Genomic DNA, 18,332 nt, shown 5'->3' with positions numbered 1-18,332 from the left:
TGTCATGGAATAAAAAAAAGGAATTTCATCCAGTAATTAAAAAGTTATGAGACTTTGAAAATGCCGCGGGCACTTTATCTCCCTCCCCCCCCCATACCAAATAGGGTTAACTTAAAGGTTGTCAATCAACCACATTAATAACAAGAAATGGCAAAATTACAGCGAAGAAAACATAGTGTTATGCAAATATATCAGTTATTTCGGTGCTTAAAACACGCCCAGTTAATTTCCTCTGTCTCATTTCATTAGAATAAATGTATCTCAAGTTAATTTATATAGCTCTTGTAATTTGTCTAAGCATTTTACTTTTCATTTTTGGTGGTACCATGGATATCATAGAACGTAAAATTTGTAAATTTTAATTTTCTGACCTTGTCTTAAATATTCTAATAGCTAGTATGTGGTATGTTTAACTTTTGAAGAACATGTAAAAGTGATTTTGCAGTTTGCATGGAATTAGAAAAAGCCTTTCCTGTAACACCAGCATGCCGAACATTTGATCCCATACTTTCCCTGTGTTCTACACTACTACTGGAAATTACCCCTTAAATTTTATGATGTGTTTTGGCAATTGATAAGAATTAATATCCTATGCTAGGGTTATAATTAGAAGATAAAACAAATTTATAACTTTCCTTGGAATGTTTTTACTTACTCCGATGTGGCAGAATTGTATTTTACGCATGTTTAGTTTTGTAGCAAATATATATAAAGTGTCAAAAATGTCAATTCTAAAGTAAATTGACATGTTCGCGAATTGTAATAGTATACGGTCGTGGGGTCTAGAATATAATAAGAAACATGCCAGGACAGGCAAAAATCCTTCAAAAAAACTTCTAGACCTTAGCTAGACTTCACTTCCGAGAATGGGAACTGAAAGTTCAACTTGCCCCACTGAGATAAAAAAAAACCAAGATAATATTAATTTCGCGTTAACACAAAACAAATAACTTTGAGTTAAAATTTGCTAACTGCAGGTTTTCTTTTAACCTGCAAATAAAACTGTTGTATAGGTGTTTATATGTGGACAATATACAATTGTCCACCAACTTCTGCTCTTTTCATCCATTTTCAAAAGTGAAAATACCTCGAAATAAAAAATTGGCTTCATAAACCTTACCAAAATATCTACATAAGCTAGGAAATATGCTACAATATGTAGCCGGTTAAATCAGAGATTGCCTTTGGTTTGATCATAGAGCATAGGATTTTTTTCAAATCAAGCGCAATGAAAAACCTTTTTTTTACAGAATAAATAAATAAATAAAAGTAAGTCAGTGGAAACGAAAAGTGAAAGACCAAACAAAACAAATGGCCTGGTCATTTTAATTTTAAATTATCTTGATAGACAATACTTAAAAAAATGTTATTGATCATTATATTGATCATTATAAACCACATAAAACTTTCATTTCTATTTTTACGGAAAAAAGTTTTCACGACGAACATCATTTAAATTTTGATGACGCCAATGATCCGTTGAAACACAAGAACATGTTATTTCTTAAAAAAAATGTTTAACCGTTGCATCTATAGTGTAGAGCCTAAAATGAAAAAGATGTTACAGTTTCGAAATTTTGCCGACTCCTGCAAATATTCACTAACATTCAAAAAATTATATTCTTAAATTTCTTTATCCGTTAGGAACTGTACTTTTAACGAAGGCTTAAACAGATGTTCTTTTTAAATGTTAATTGATGACGTCATAATCCCGGATCTTTTGAAACAAGTGGGTTGAACCAGCTTGGGGAACTTGGTTCAATTTTGGTCCAAGGTGGTCCTAGTTATTGCTCAATAAAATAAGGTTTTAAAATAAGTTTTGTTTTAAAGTTATCCAGCCTCAAAGTTATGAGTGCGTTATAAGTTATAAGCTATTGACGTCAAGGTAATGTATTGACGTTGTGCCCTAACGTAAGGAAAGATATAGAAGTTTTACGGCCACATCAAATAAACATATTCACTTTACCTGGTGCAAACAGACAGAGGGATACACGAAATTAGCCTATCAATATTAAAAACCTACTCATTAAATCCATGGAAAAATTCACTTAGACAATAAACAATAAAAATTAATCACCATTTTAATTTCAATGACGTCAGAAATGGACCCATCAATAACTAAAACATTTTCTTTCAAAAATTTGTTTTACAGTTACTTCTATTGTATAGAGTATAAAACTATAATCTAAATAATGTGTGGAACCACGTGTGTTTTCGATGAAAGGTTTAGGAGATATTGGGTTTAAAAACTTTATTTGATTTAAAGTTATTTCCATTTTACTAATTATAGAATTTATTGATATTATATTTCTAGCTGTTTAGTGAGCTAGGTACAAAACAGGAATATGTCTACGATTATAGCTAGCTACACTTATGGATAAAGTATAATAAAACAGGACGGCTAATTTCTAATTTTGCTGCCGTTACACACAAGTCATATTACATTTCACTTTAAAGAGCGGAAAGACAATGCACTAAACTTCTTTAAAATAATGCACTAATTATGAGTGTAAATTCTGAGTGTTTTCTACGCCTTATTGTTACTGTTTGGTAGTTCTCTATTTATTTCTTTAACAATTCAACGCTTCGTCACAAAAAATGATAAAGTGGCAACATGCGATTAAACACAGTCTAAGCAATGTGTTTTTTTATCAACGCTTGATGAGAATGGTTAACATTTAATAACAAAATGTAGAGAGATACATTTTTAATTGATGATAATTCACGATCATTGCTAGCTTAAATTACCTTATTAGAAAAAAGCAAAATTAAAAATGTTTATTTTCTAAAATTTCTTAATTTCCGTCATCTCAAAAACTGCAATTACAGATTTTGATTATAGTCTCACAAATCGTGAGATTTAATTTATTCTAAAGTCTCAGCAATTTCGTCGACGGCTTACCAAATGCATGCGAGATATCGATTGATTTATTCTATGTCTGTATGTACAAAAGAAAAATCCCTAATTGGAATCACTAATTAGCGTCTTCAATAATTCAGCTTAAGCAAAAGAACAGCTCATAGTCATTCTAAGTGCTGTGGGGATATGTTGTTTTGCTACGACTCGGTCATTGTTTAAACCCACCAATGGATGGTATCGTATTTGCGATTTAACTTTTTGGGTGTCATTTGACTTTAATATTGTCATTACTAATTACTAATTAATAAATTAATTAGTAATTAGTAATGAGTCCAATATCTTAATTTGGTATTTGCGTGACTCAATCCGATTGAATCTGACTCCGTCTGAAGTTAACGTATTCATTTGTATTCTCTTAGTAACGGAAGAATTCAAATAATTTAAAAATGATTTTAATATGGAAAGTAAATTTAAAAGAATGTAAACATAAACCGCTGTTCAGACATTTCAATATTTTCCTAATAGCATTTTCATCTATGTTTTTACCTTTTTTATTTAGTACTAGCCTAAAATCACACAATAAGTTAACAAAAATGTGTGGGAGATTTTTGTTTATGCTGAAAATGCTGATATGTGTGAACAATCACATACAATTGCATTCTGATTTAGATATGTAACTATTAATCGAGTTTCCCTTCAAAAATAATGAAAATACGTTAAATTGAAGCCATATGACTTTAGAAATTTTAGGACGAAGAAGTAGCTAAGAAATATTATGCGTGTCGAGACTGGATTCCAATAAACACATTAATTGAAATTACTACGAATTGTCATTACGTAAGAAGGCTACAAGCTTTTTATTAGTTGATTTTTCAGTGGTCCTTGCGTACATTTGTTTTTCAAACATTTGCTTTATTTGTAGCTGTTTGCATTATTTCATAAGTTTTTAATGATTAATATGTTAACTAGTCGATAAGGCCCATGGAAAAATCCGCTCAGGCAGAAAAACAGATTGTTTAGGGTGCTTTGCTAACGTCAGCATTGCATATACAAAAAAATATTTAGACCTTAAAACTCTCATCAGAATAATGTATAGGATTATATGTTTTCGACGAATGGTTAATGAGATATAAGGGTTTCGAAATTTGGCTGATATCATACAGACCCGGAAAAACACCATTAATTTTTCTTTTGAAATTTGTATACCTGTTGCCTTCATCCTATAGATCTTGAAACGCTGATCGGGAAAATGTATAGGATCATTTATCTTCGAGAAACGGCTGCAGAGATGTTCAGGGTTTAAAAGTTTTTTGATGACGTCATCAACCCATGCATTACGAAACGGATTCGGGGACCCAGGTTGGGAAACTTACCTATTTGGTCCCAAGTGGTCCCTAGTTAATCACGCGGTAAAAAATCATTAACGTCACCACCTCGTTTTCAAGTTATTTAACCTCAAAGTTTTAAGTGCACTGTAATGTCTTTATTAGTTTAACTAGTCGATTAGGCCCGTGTAAAAATCCACTTAGGCAGAAAAACGATTGAAAAGTTCTGTCATTTGAATTTTGATGACATCAGCAAATATTTCAGTATATTGAATATGCCTTTTACTAAAAAAAATAATCTGAAAATGCATAAAAAGAAAGTAAATAAGTCATAATTTAACAAAAAAGTTCTTAAAATCTAACACAAAATATCAAATGTCAAATCGCATGAAATCCTCCCAACAAAACTTCAGACAAAATATGAAAAACAACGGCGTGCAAGGTGTAAAATCTAGTTAGTAGAAAGTTACAACATTGACAGTCACAACCCAGACAGTTACGACAACAATAATAATAATGTCAGAAATAACACATATCTCAAATATGTATACATCTTATTATGTGATTATGTTGAAAACCTTCAATATTTTAATCTGAAGCGTCGAAAAGAAAGGCTTGCAACAGTAAGCACAGATCTATGAAATAAGTTCTTTACCCATTTTAAACATTGTCTTTTCCCTAATTGCTTATACAACAATACAACCTGAACAATATCAAAAAGCCAAACTTAAACAAACACAAAACACCTAAAAACAAAAAGTTAAACTTTGAAAAATCATTTATTCGGTTGCATACCATCCTCTCCCGCAAAAATATGCACAAAATGTAAAAATTGGTTAAAACCGGTTAACAAAACAATTTTTTGTCTAATGATCCGTACTGACTTTACCAAACATTTTAACCTGAAATGTCGAAAAAGCAATGAGCAAGGAGTAAATTTCAAATCAACAAAAATCATTATTTTGAAAACATTGTATATATATATGGTCCTTCCTCACAAAAGTTTACAATAAATGTAGAACACAAAGGTTTATGAGGAGCAAATCAAAATATGAACAAAAATCAGTTCAATTGGCATGTTCTATATTGTCTTCAGCCATAAAATCTTCCACAAAATTGATATGAAACCCATCAAATTCAACTCAGAAAAAGCAGTCATTTAAGTGCATACAAAAATACAACTTGTAGAATATCAAATTATTATTTTTAGTATATATAATTGCATATGGTCCTCCCTCACAACAGTTAAATTTTTGCACTAAATTTGCAACACAAAATACAAATTCTAAATACTTCCTATGGTTTTCCTCAAAAGTTTAATCAAAATATAAAAGATGAGAGGTGAACGACAAAATCAAAGTTTGCAGAATTTAATTATTTTGGTATATATATGTCTATTGATATATGCCCTTTATAACAATATTTCAATCCAAAATGTGAAAAAGAAAAACAGTTTGCAACAAAATCAGTTATTCTGATGATATTGCATACACTTTTTCTCCACAAAAGTGTAAAAAAAGAATGGTTGTAGGAAATACTTCTGATTCAACAAAAATCAGTATTTGCATCTTGTACTCATTAAACATTACCCAAAATTTCAAAAAACTGTGATTTGGAACGCATCAAATTTATAAATAGAGAGGGATCAGTCATTTCGGTATGTTGTACAGAGTCCTGCCCGGTAAGAATTTATACAAAATATAAAAAAAACACAAGTTTTTTCGGTGTTGTACTCCCTCAAAAAAGTTGAAACTTTTCTTAATTGAGACAAAATGCCAATAAACAAAAAAATTTTAGTCAGAACATCTAGAACAACAAAAATCACTACACTTAAGGTACCAGAATTACTACATGTTAAATAAAAATCGTTTCGTCATATTGCATGTAACTGATGTATATAAGTTTAGTTACACAAAATGTGAAAAATACATTATTTGCATACACAAATTGTGAAAAATACATTATTTGCTTAAAAACAGTCCTTAAACTCTTCTTAAATATTATGTAATACTTTTTTAAAAGTTGTTGTGGCTTGTTAATTTAAGCTTAAAATGTCAATTAAAATAAGTTACAGTCACATTCTTAGCAAAGACCACTAAGATTAGCTTACATGTAAAAAGCAACATAAAACTGAAGCTAACATAAGGTAGCTACAGCAGCTAATAGCTGGTCACTTAAATATAAACTGGAGACTTAGCTAGGTATAAAGAACATGGCTACATATTTATAAATTCCTAGCTACCTAGCTAGTTGTTGTTGGTGTGGTTGATGCTAGCTAACAAACATGTCTCGCATCAATAATATCATCAAAACTTTAAAAAACATAAACAAACCTTTCTATACTTCATTTATATACCATGCCCCCTTTTAAATGCTTTTGTAAAGATTTATTTTGAAGGCAAGAGAAGACAAATGCTTAAAAAGGACAGCCATCTTTTTTGCAAACACAATAGCCGTTACTTTGTGCTAGAACTTCATTTAACAAACCACACAAAACTCGCGGCTTTTCACGACAAAGAAGACATATTTTTTTCGGCAACATCAAAGATTTTTTTCGGCAACATCAAAGGAAAATGACGATATCAACTTTGCCTGTTACAGACACACGGAACTGGCTTATTATTATATAGATATAGGATATTGACGTTAAATTAGTGTTATAGACGTCGTGCCGTAACGTCAGAAAATTTAACATATTAGACATAACTTTTCGGCTACATCAAAGGAAAATAAACACATTTACTTTGCCTGTCACAAACCGACATACACTCTGCATTATCACAAAAGAGTAGTCGATAAAGCCCGTGGAAAGAACCACTGAGGCGTTTGAATTTTGGAAGGTGTTGACTTCAACAACTCATCAACAAGAAAGGAGAACATTGTTTTCATGTTGCCTCTATTCTAAAGAGTCAAAAATCCCTTGGGATGATGCTGGATTTAATTTTAGCTTATTCCTATTTCTCCACGTTTTATCGTTATTGTTATTTTAATCAGGAATGACTCTCAAGGATTTTGTAGAAAGTAATGTTTTCTTTCATGCGTGACAATTGTTGATGAAGATTTTAAATTATTCCTATCAACTAATAAAAAGGCTTATATGATTAATAAGTGGCTTTTTTCAGAAGCATGTAGTGTAACGTGTCTTTTAACAGCTGTTCAACTAGTAACTGCAAAGCAATATTTATTGTGTTATTCTTAAGGACGCCGTTGATAATATCCGTCCTACAAACAACTTTCTTTCTAAACAAATATCATTATTTATTTTTCTTTGTTAGAGAATTTTAAATAAAGAAGTATGGTATATTCAGTCCTCGGTGTTTATAGTAATAACATTCAGCTGTTCAAATTTTTCATAAAATGTGGCAACATCTATATTATAATACCCGTATACGTCTGTCTGTCTGTGTGACTGTGTGTCTGTCAGGCAAAACGGTAGATTAGGTGTGCAAACAGCGAGACGCACGTGATGCGGTATAAAAAGGACGGGCGAACCCGTGGATTTTTCCACGGTCTAACGACTAGTTTACTATATTACCTATCTGTTATCTTACCTTACCGGAAAAGAGTAAAATATCTGATGTTTTTTACGCTTTTTTTACCAATCAACCACTGCTCAAGGGTTTTTCACCGATTCTTGACTTATTTTTTCGCATAAAAAGAATCAAAATGTCTCAAAATAAAAGGATGCAAAGGATACATTTTTTTACGTTTAGAAATGTTTATTATCCACTCTTGTTTCACACAGTGTCTCTTTTTTAAGAGTTCTTCTAAACTTTGTCAGCAAAAAGTAGTGTTAAAAACTAGTCGATAAAAAATAACTAAGTATTTAGGAAGTGAGTAATACTTTTGTCAAAAAAATGTTGCAAGTCACATTATTATGAGGAATGTTGACATAGTTTTATAATGTGCTACATTTTTTTCTGTTTCGATAAAAGTGTTTTATACAATCCTTGTTCAATTAACAATTAATCTTGGAGGCGGGAGAAAGAAATAAGTAAATGAAACAGAGCTAAAGAAAATTTCCGATTGAGTAGGCTTCAATGTCATTTTATTCTGTTTACACCGTAACGAATATACTCCTGCGATAACCAGAACAGTATAGATAAATACTGACTTTTTCCTGAATTATTGACCCTTCTACTTCTCTTAATTAGAATTATTAATCGACCATCTTATTAACAAATTAGTCATTAGGAATTATGAGTCACTTTGCCCTCACATGATTTCAACGTTTTTGCTTCAATCAAAACGTTTGAATTGGACATTTACCTAAAATTGTTTAAGATTTACATTTTTTGAATACGTATTACATGCACATATTTATAGCCATTTGTATTGATAATAATCGTATGTATGATCGTGCGTGCCGGTTCTAGTTTAACTAGTTTATAATACATATAATACAGCATTAGCACCGTACATATACCTCAAAAGAGAACTAACAAGTGACAGCAAGTAGTGCTCGAAATGTGCATTATACTGTGAATATGAACTGTGTAATTTTTTTGTGGTTCTTGTGAGTTTTCGTTCTCGATATATTTAATGTCGAAGTAGCACTATGGTTGCCGCTATGACAGTATCGATGAGGCCTTTCTCCTCAGTAAATTACTAGTATGACGCAATTTTGTAGGGATGTAAACAAACGCATTTAATCTTTACCCGTCGTCTGGCAAATCTTATCGAGCTAATGTACGCCGTGTGAGGTCCCAAATCAACAAAAAAATTACGAACCAAAGTGGCTTATGTTCGATAATCACGCCGGTCGTTAATGTAATTACCGATTTTTGGCTGAAAAATTTAGCCACAAAAAAATGAAAAAAAATTAAATTTCCTATGTCATGTCGTTTTCGTGATATGTTAAAAAAAAATTTTATAAGTGTAGATAGAGATACAAAACTACGATAAAACTACCAATAATCACCATTTACGAGTACAATGCAAAATTATTTCCATGGCACCCTCTTTCCGTAACCCCTACAAAAAAAACTGAAACTACATATTAAGCTTGCGTTATATTTTAATTCAACGTTAACCAATTTTCAGAAATATTTGTTAAACGTTCTTTGATGACTGTTAGTCGCATTTTTACACCGTACAAGACTCTCTTTGAAACTTGATCATTGTACATCATTTGTTTCAAACTTCTAGCTTCCTCTACACTCATCACAAGTCCACAGTCAAGTCTTCTGTTGATGACTTCCATTCTCATTTGCAGATACTTCATCAGCATCATGATTTGGTCGAGTTGCTGATACACACCAGTTAATTTCAATTTTGCATTAAAACCATTCAACACTGAAAATAACAGTACAATATTAAGAACTAGCTCTTACACTGTATTAGAACGAGAATACTATGTGGCAGTTTTTGTGTAAGTTAAGTGTGATAGTTTAACTAGTTTTAGTTGTTATATCTACTATCTTTGTCTTAATATCTGTCGTTACTACCGAGGAGACATTTAAACGTTAAAAGAAAAATAATACTCATAATTTTATTCCAACATCTCTTCTGACAATGAGTTCATAAAGATTATCACACTAATGTATTATTAATTTGCTTAACTGTGTAATAAGTTTTGCAAGTTTCATGGCAGATAATTATTTATTAAGTAAAACAACAAATTGATTAATTTATTCTTGTCGCTAGTATTATTGTAATGTTATTAGATAACTTACATGGAATAATTAAGTTGCAAACTCTTATGTTATCATTAGCAAGTGCCAAAACAGCAGTGATATTCCCATCATATGGTTTCATTGGTACTTCTGGAATGTTAGTGCAGTTAAGAGGTTGCATTGGTGCCACTGTGGTTGTCATGTGATGGGACATACTTGCCACTAATGCGAAAAAAATGTAATTAAACAAAAGTTGCCCCAACAGTTTGTCTTAAACGAACAAACTTAAAAGTCAATTACAGTAAAAAAATAAAATGAAGAATGTGATAAATAATTACCTGAGGCTATTGAAAGAACTGCTGTGAAAATGAAATATTCAAATCTCCCCATATCTGTTTTACTTGATGTGAAGTTTAGTTGCAAGGATTGTTAAGAAGAAACTAGAAAAAGAAATATTATTGGATACCTTCATTGCCAAATTAGAATTGCTGAACGGTTAAATGAATTTCTAACTTACCTTAATGCTGTGAGCAAGTTATGTTTTCATATCACACGGATTACCCATTATATAGAGATCGCTAGGTAAAAGAGGCAAACGTCATCGAGACAAAATAGGCAGTAATTTAACAGATCTAGTCTTGTCATGTAACCCCAGTAATTACTATGTGACAAAAACAGGAAGAGTTATTTGTTGTAGGTTTACCTGACGTCGCTAAAAGAAATGACATTGCAAATATTTGGCAAAGTTGCAAACATATTGCTAATATTAACTTCTTGTTTGCTTAAATGCACTTCCTATGATTTTAAAATTAAAATTAGATTCAAACTTGACCATAGAATAAGTGATGCAGCTGCCTCTATCGCTTTTTTTACAATGACCAATTTAATTCTAAAAAAAAGGACGAAATGTATTATAAAACTAGATTGATTACTATGGCGTAAAAATGGGCCTCTTGCCTTTCAACTAAAGTAATGAACAAATATTGACGCAAAATAATACAAGTGCTTAAATTTTTCTCAGTATTATGTCCAACATTTTTTACCGAAGTAACTAACTGCAGGAAAAATACAAAATATAAATTCCCTTCCATTTTCTTACTAATATAGAAAAAAAGTCAAAAATTTGAAATCGCACTCATGACTAAGATTGTTAAAAGTCGGTTTTTTAAAATCACCAATAAACGGGGTAATAATTTAAAGAAAGAGCTAAAACAGCAAATGCAATGTTTTAAGGACGCAAGGTATATCTGAATTATCTGTTTTCTTTGTATTTTATAGTTTTTGTTTTCTTGGCACGATGTCTTTGATACAAGTTGCAATGACGGCAATAATGATCTTAAATTCGGATTGTGTAAATATTGCTTATAAGCCAATTAACACCTAATGTGAACATGTGTGCCTTTCCAGGAGAATGATCAAGGTTTTTGCTCAAATTTACTGATGAGACATTAACACCCAAACTGAAAGCCTTTAGGACATGTTATTTTGCACACGCATAACCCTTGATAAGAAAGATAAAATTTGAAATAAAATTAATAACGTCATATTTTTATAATTTGTTTTATATTATTACTTGTTTATCATTTTTAAAATGCTGTATTCACCAATTTTTAGATCGGTTAAGAAGAAGAAATTGCTTGAATTACAAATCGCAGACCAAGATCTAAAAAAAAAATTTTTACAAATATAAGTCATACTTCCTGGTAACAATAAAATTCCATGACAACGAAAACGCGCTCCAAAAGTCCTCTTTCTGACCCTAATAGCAAGCAATGATTGCACTGCTGCGCTGTATTTACTAACATGTATCAAATAAATTATAAATGTAAAGTTAATTCGGGAGCAGTTATTTTTTTACCAGCATGAAACTTAATGTTTTAGTATGGAATGGTAATTAGGAAATTGTGAAGACAATTCCATCACCAATACAACTTTTAGTATCTCAATTATTATGTTCAACAGTTATGTCACATAGAAGAAAAGAAAGGTTAAATAAAAACTAAATCACAACAACTCCTCTGTTTGTTTCTAAATAAATCGCTCTATTGCATTGGAGTTAGGTTTTTGACAAACTTTTCCTTTATAATTCGCAAATTTCGAAATGATAGCTATTAAAATTGCATGATAGTCACGGAAACAACGTTATTAAGTACCAAACTGCCAAAATGACCCGGTAGGTATATGTAATATAACATTTTATGGATAAATTGAGAAGTGAATCTTATCTTAGGATTCCTCTCCTTTAACACTACTTTATAGCTGCTACGCAATACTCAAGGGATATTGAAAAAATACTACGCATCATTGAAAAACCAATCCGACATAACCCAAAAAGTAACTTTAAAATTAAGTAGGGTAAAAAAAATTAGAGAACAGGCAAATAATAAGGCATTCGCATTATCCAACACAAGCATTGCGGGCAAAGTAGGTAACGGCAAAGCTGGAAGAGACAATATTAAAAAAGTGATGTTGAAAAGAATACAAGTAACGCAGAATATTGTTTACCAGCACCACCAATTATGTAACTGTGCGCCAGATGCAATTGATTTTTTAATTTCTTTCCTTTGTTATTTTAATATTTTGCTTTTCTTTGCATATCTTAAAAAATGAACAAGTGGGTAGCCTGTGTAAAAATTTCCGGATATTTACCGTCCTAAAAGCCAACGGGATTTGTCTGTTGCCACTAGCATCGTTTTCGTTTTATGATACAAATTAAAAAATATAGTAATTGGCGATATAGATAACTCAAAGAATTGAATAAATTCCAACAAAGTATAAATTCCCTATCGGAAATGTTCTCCAATGCTGATTATATCAACTTTTGACCTAGGGTACTATTTTTCGGCATTGTATATATTATAGCAATAACTTCCATTAAACGGTTGAATATTTTGCTTAGTGTAATATTCATTCCTGTCTTATATTGTAACATAAAATAACTTGGATATTTCCGTTGATTTGTTATAAATGCTGACTTTTCGTGGTAGAAGGCTAACCCTGAACTAACACGAAGACTTATCACCTTGTGGTTCGAAATTAATGTGAAATGCCACAAGATTGTGATAGCAAACTGAACATTGTCATTATTTACCAACAACTATGCATCAAAAGCTTTTTGGCTTTACATTTTATACAAAAACATTGTTATTTAATAACGTCCCGATCGCAAAAGCGCCTGCGTAATGTAGTTTCATTGACCTCAACTCAATGGATCTTAAAAGTCTATAGAAAGTATCGCCATTCCTTTTTGTATACCATTAAATCCAATTGATAGTCAAATATCAAGCCGATGTCAAAACTATGTCAACAAATATTATCTAAAAGAGTGCTTTTTGCCTTAATTTTACATGAACCAATTTAATTGTTTACTTAATTCTGGGGATAATGATAATGGTTTGATAAAAATCTGTTCAACGTAAATGTACTCTCTATCCATCTAAATTTTTAACCTTTCACACGGATAACTTACTATTTTTCCTTCTTCTTAAATAGTTATATTTTGGCAGAGTAATGATGCTAATTACCTTGCGTTCTACTAGTTATTAGCATAACCATTGTAGTTTCATGTTTTTCTTATCATTAAAACCAAACCAACAAGATATATTAGGACACACGAGGGCTAGAGAAACATCCACATTTTGACCTTGATTTTGATGCCTCTGTGAGTTTTAGGTTACCCTACACAACTGTAAATCCTAACATTCTAATGAATAAAAAAAAACAACCCCAAAAAGTAATTTTGTTTATTTCCAAATACATTATTACTAAGGCTGCACAAAATTGTAACGTTTGTCTTGAGAGAGGCAGGTTTTTCGCGAATAAAATTCCTTTATTTTAAACACGTGCCTTTATTTAGCAAATAAATTCTCTTAATTTTCTTACGTGTATGCAAATTGCAAACAAGTAAAACTCGCAGCTTTCCTCGAGAAAAAAAACATGTTGCTACGGCGATTTTTTTAAAAGAAAACGAACACATCCTCTTTGCCTGTCACAGACATACATACCGGACTTAACGTAATAATACAGGCGATGACTAATCTGGTTTAAATTTTGATATTCTTATTAAAAAGGCATGTAATCTGTTTATCAAAATTCATAATGAGTCTATCACAAAAAAATAAAAACCTGCTTTTTTGCGCAAAATAATTTATTTTTTTAACCATACTACATTAAGACAATGAGCATTAATAATTTGCCATGTTTATTTAATATTTCTTAAACGTTCTTTGATGACTGTTAGTCGCATTTTTACACCGTATAATACTCTTTTTAAAACTTGATCATTGTACAGCATTTGCTTCAAACTTCTAGCTTCTTCTACACTCGTTACAAGTCCACAGTCAAGTCTTCTGTTGATGATTTCTATTCTCATTTGCAAGTGTTTCATCAAGTTCATGATTTGAATGATTTGTTGGTACACACCAGTTGACTTTAGGTTAGCAATGAAGCGATTCAGAACTGAAAAATGGGAAAAACGCAATGATGCTTTGTCCTCTGGCACAGAATAATCGTGATATTTAAAAATTTAAGAGGCTAATAAAAGCAGTGAGGTCAGTGTTTAATGTAAATTGTTAATATATTTAAAGAAATATTTATGTGGTTAAGCAAATCTCCGAAGGTGAAAGAAATTACAACATTAGCTTACTTACATGGAATAATCTGATTGCATACTCTAATGTTTTCATTAGCAAGCGCCAACGCGGATGTTATATTTCCATCATAGGGCTTCATTGGTACTTCTGGAATATTAGTGCAGTTAAGTGGAGGTTGCACTGGAGTTGTTTGTGGTGCCATAGTTGTCGTATTAGTAATAGGAGCCACAGTTGTCATATTTGTAACAGGAGCCATTGTTGTCATATTAAAAGCTGGTTCCATCGTTGTCACATTTGCAACAGGGGCCATCGTTGTCATATTGATAACGGGACCCATCGTTGTAATATTAGTTAGGGGAGGCATCGTTGTCATATTAATGGCTGGAACCATCGTTGTCATATTAGCATCGTGAGTCATCATTGTCGAATTATCCATTGTAGCCATGGTTGTTGTCATGTTATATTGTGAATGTACTACTAACAAATGGAGTGAAACAAGTTTTTACTTCCTCATATAGGAAGTATTAGGTAACATTGTATCTCATTCAAAAGTATAGCGTTATAAAGAAACAGGATGATCCAACTAATGCTACCTTGCGAAATCTTATTTCTATTTTTGCAGTGACAGGAAACCGAGTGAGAATACAAAAATAAAGAAGAAACGCACTTCCACATTTAATTTTCACAAATTTCCATGTACTAAGACAAACTTACCTGAAGCCATCAAAAACATTACGGTCAAGATATCATATACCCTGTGGTGCATGATGAAATTATTTTTGGAAACCGATTAGATTGAAGACAGAGGTAGGATTATCTATAAAAAAATTGCTATTAGTAGAAGATAACTACATGTATTTAATTTTACGAAGACAGTAAATTACATTTACCTGTTTTATTAGTTGTTAGTAAATTGTGAAAACAGATTTGTCGTTTTTATACCATTAAAAAGCTGTGCATGCGCATTTCAGATCAATTTTGTCTAGTCACTTTCCAAGAATTGTTTGATCATGAATACAGGAAGGGGACGTATTTATTTCATAACTTGATGTGTCAACAATTCAAGAAATAACACGACGACATTTTTTAAACTGATTTTAAACTTCCTGTTGATAACAAACAACATGATCATGCCAGGGTGGTTATCCTTCCAACCTTAGTAATAATGTAATTACAATTAGACAAAACTACTTTGCGAAGTGTTTTATTTAATTTCTTTTAATGTCATTTATGTAAGTAAAAAAAAACCCATTTTCTAGCACTAATTTGTCCTAATAAATCCTGTTGATAAGGATTTGGAAAGATAGCAGCAACTGCATATTTTAAGAGGTTGTTTACAATGATTATACTACTAAATAGTAGAACTGGAAGTAATTAGCATCAGTAGTGTGCCAAAAATATTACTATTTGAGAATTAGGAACAATAGTAAAGTATCTGCTTGAGAAGTTGAAAATTTACAAAACAAGTTATAAATACAGGAGGAAAAAAATAGAGATTACATTTACGTTAGGTTCATGTAAAAGAGGCCAAAGGACAATGAAGAAAGACATTCTTTAGATGGCGTTTAAGTTATTGACATAGCATTAAAATCGGTTAATACGACATCAGTTTGAGTCACTGGTACACAAAAATTAATGACGTTTTGTTTTATAGACACTCCAGATCCATTAAAATGATTTGCCCACGGGTTATTACATTCGGTATGTCATGAAAGAACAATATTGATTCTCTCTAAAATTGATAGACAAAACGCACTTGTTGCATTGTTTTAGTAGTTGATGAATTGCTATCTTAATCTTGTGTCATTAAGAATTAATTTTGAACCACAAATGATAAGTTCTTTCTTTATGTTGAATGTCAATGTTACTCCTAATAGCCGCGGTACCTTCAGATTTAAAAACATTTTTAAAACCAATAAGGGTGTTAAGTGTTAAAATCTCGAAATTATTGTACATGTGTATACGAGATATTTTGCCATAATATCATTTTGTGGTTTTCAACAACAAATATGATCCATATTGGTGTAAAAAATTTTTTTTTATCTGTGATTCTAGTATAAACATCATCCTTATCCATTTTTTCCTTTTGTGTAAAAAATACACATTGGTCCATATTCTGCATTTTTCTGTAGTTAATCAATTCGGTAAAACAATAATGGACATAATACTGATAAAATTGTTAGCAAAGGTGCCCACCTTTTTTAAAAGTGACAAAGCATACGCCACGTCACGATACAAGGAGGTATGGCTGGTTTTAATCGTGTTACTTTAAGTGCACTTTTGTTCATTAATATAGTTTAAATGCAAATTGTTGTTTGTATACTACAATAGATAATCCAATCTCAAAAAACATTTCGTCCTATTTTTTAAATTAAATTTGTCATGGTAAAAAAAGCAATATAGCCAGTTGTATACCTTGTTTTATGGACAAGTTTGATTCCAGTTTTAATTTTAAAATCCTAGGAAGTTATTTAGGTAAATGCGAGGCTAATATTACCAATATGTTTGCGAATTTTACAAATATTTGCAGTGTCATTTCTTTTGGAGACGTCAGGCAAATTCGCAACAAGTCACTATTCCTGTTTTTTTCAAATCGTAATTACTGGGGTTAGATGACTAGATTAGATCTGTTAAATTACTGCATATTTTGCCTTGATGACATTTGCCTCTTTCACCTACGGATAACTATATAATGGGTAATCCATGTGATGTAAAATCATAAATTGCACACAGCATAAAGGTAAGTCAGAAATTCATTTATACTTTCAATAATTTCAAACGAAATAATTTAGTAATGAAGATATTTAATAATGTTTTTTTTCTAGTTTCTTCTTAACAATTCATGCAACTAAACTTCACATCAAGTAAAATAGATATGGGGAGATTTGATTATTTCATTTTCACAGCACTCCTTTTAGTAGCCTCAGGTAAATATCATATTCTTCATTTCATTGTACTTGAGTTTGGTAGTAATGGTTTAAGTAAACTGCTTAAGCAACTTTTATTTATTAATAATAATTCTCCTACTAGTGGCAAGTATGTCACATCACATGACAACCACAATGGCACCAATGCAACCTCTTAACTGTACCAACATCCCAGAAGTTCCGATGAAACCATATGATGGAAACATCACCGTTGTTTTGGCACTTGCTAATGATAACATAAGAGTTTGTAACTTAATTATTCCTTGTAAGTCATTTAATACATACTTTTTTACAACTTGTATGCAAAATAATAAGATCAAAATTTTAATATTGAGTTTTGTACAAGAGACAGCATTATTATATTGCATGTCGTCTCATTACGCATTGGTTCAATAAAATTGGCCCTTACTCTTATTACTACAAAGTCTCCAACGAAATCTCCAACATAAATAATTTTTCAGGAAAGACATAAAAACAATATTTCATAGCTTGCAAGTAAGGAATAACCGCGTAAGGTGTTAATATTTTAGATAGAGAGAGAAAAAAATTTTGAAAGCGATCTTTGTGCGCTTTTATAATTTCTTAAGTTCAGATTTAAATACTATGTTGGACTGCGTTTATCTAACAGATCGTAACAATTGAAGTGAATCCTTTTAAACGCGACAAAAATAAATTAATCAATTTTTGACTGACTTACTATGTTATAAGGACTTACACCAGAGGTTTTGATAATTGTTAGACGAAGTAAAAGGACCCTCATTTATGGCATAAAAATTCTTATTTATCACTAAAGAGTATTTTGTCACCAATCGGGATTGAAAGACTTGTAACAGACGCAGATTCAGACCACAGAATTTTTAAGATATTATTCAAAAAGTTAAAACTTAACAGTTAAGCAAACAAATAATGCTTTAGTGTGTTAGTTTTCATCGTCGTATTGTCAGAAAAGACGTTCGAAATGAAATCATGAGTTGCCTCTGCGCATTCTAACAACAAATATCGAGACAATGATA

This window comes from Hydractinia symbiolongicarpus, chromosome 1 (genome assembly GCF_029227915.1).
Source record: "Hydractinia symbiolongicarpus strain clone_291-10 chromosome 1, HSymV2.1, whole genome shotgun sequence".
Classification (NCBI taxonomy): Eukaryota; Metazoa; Cnidaria; class Hydrozoa; order Anthoathecata; family Hydractiniidae; genus Hydractinia; species Hydractinia symbiolongicarpus.
The sequence above is the reverse complement of the archived record's forward strand: the minus strand, read 5'-3'. Positions refer to the sequence as shown.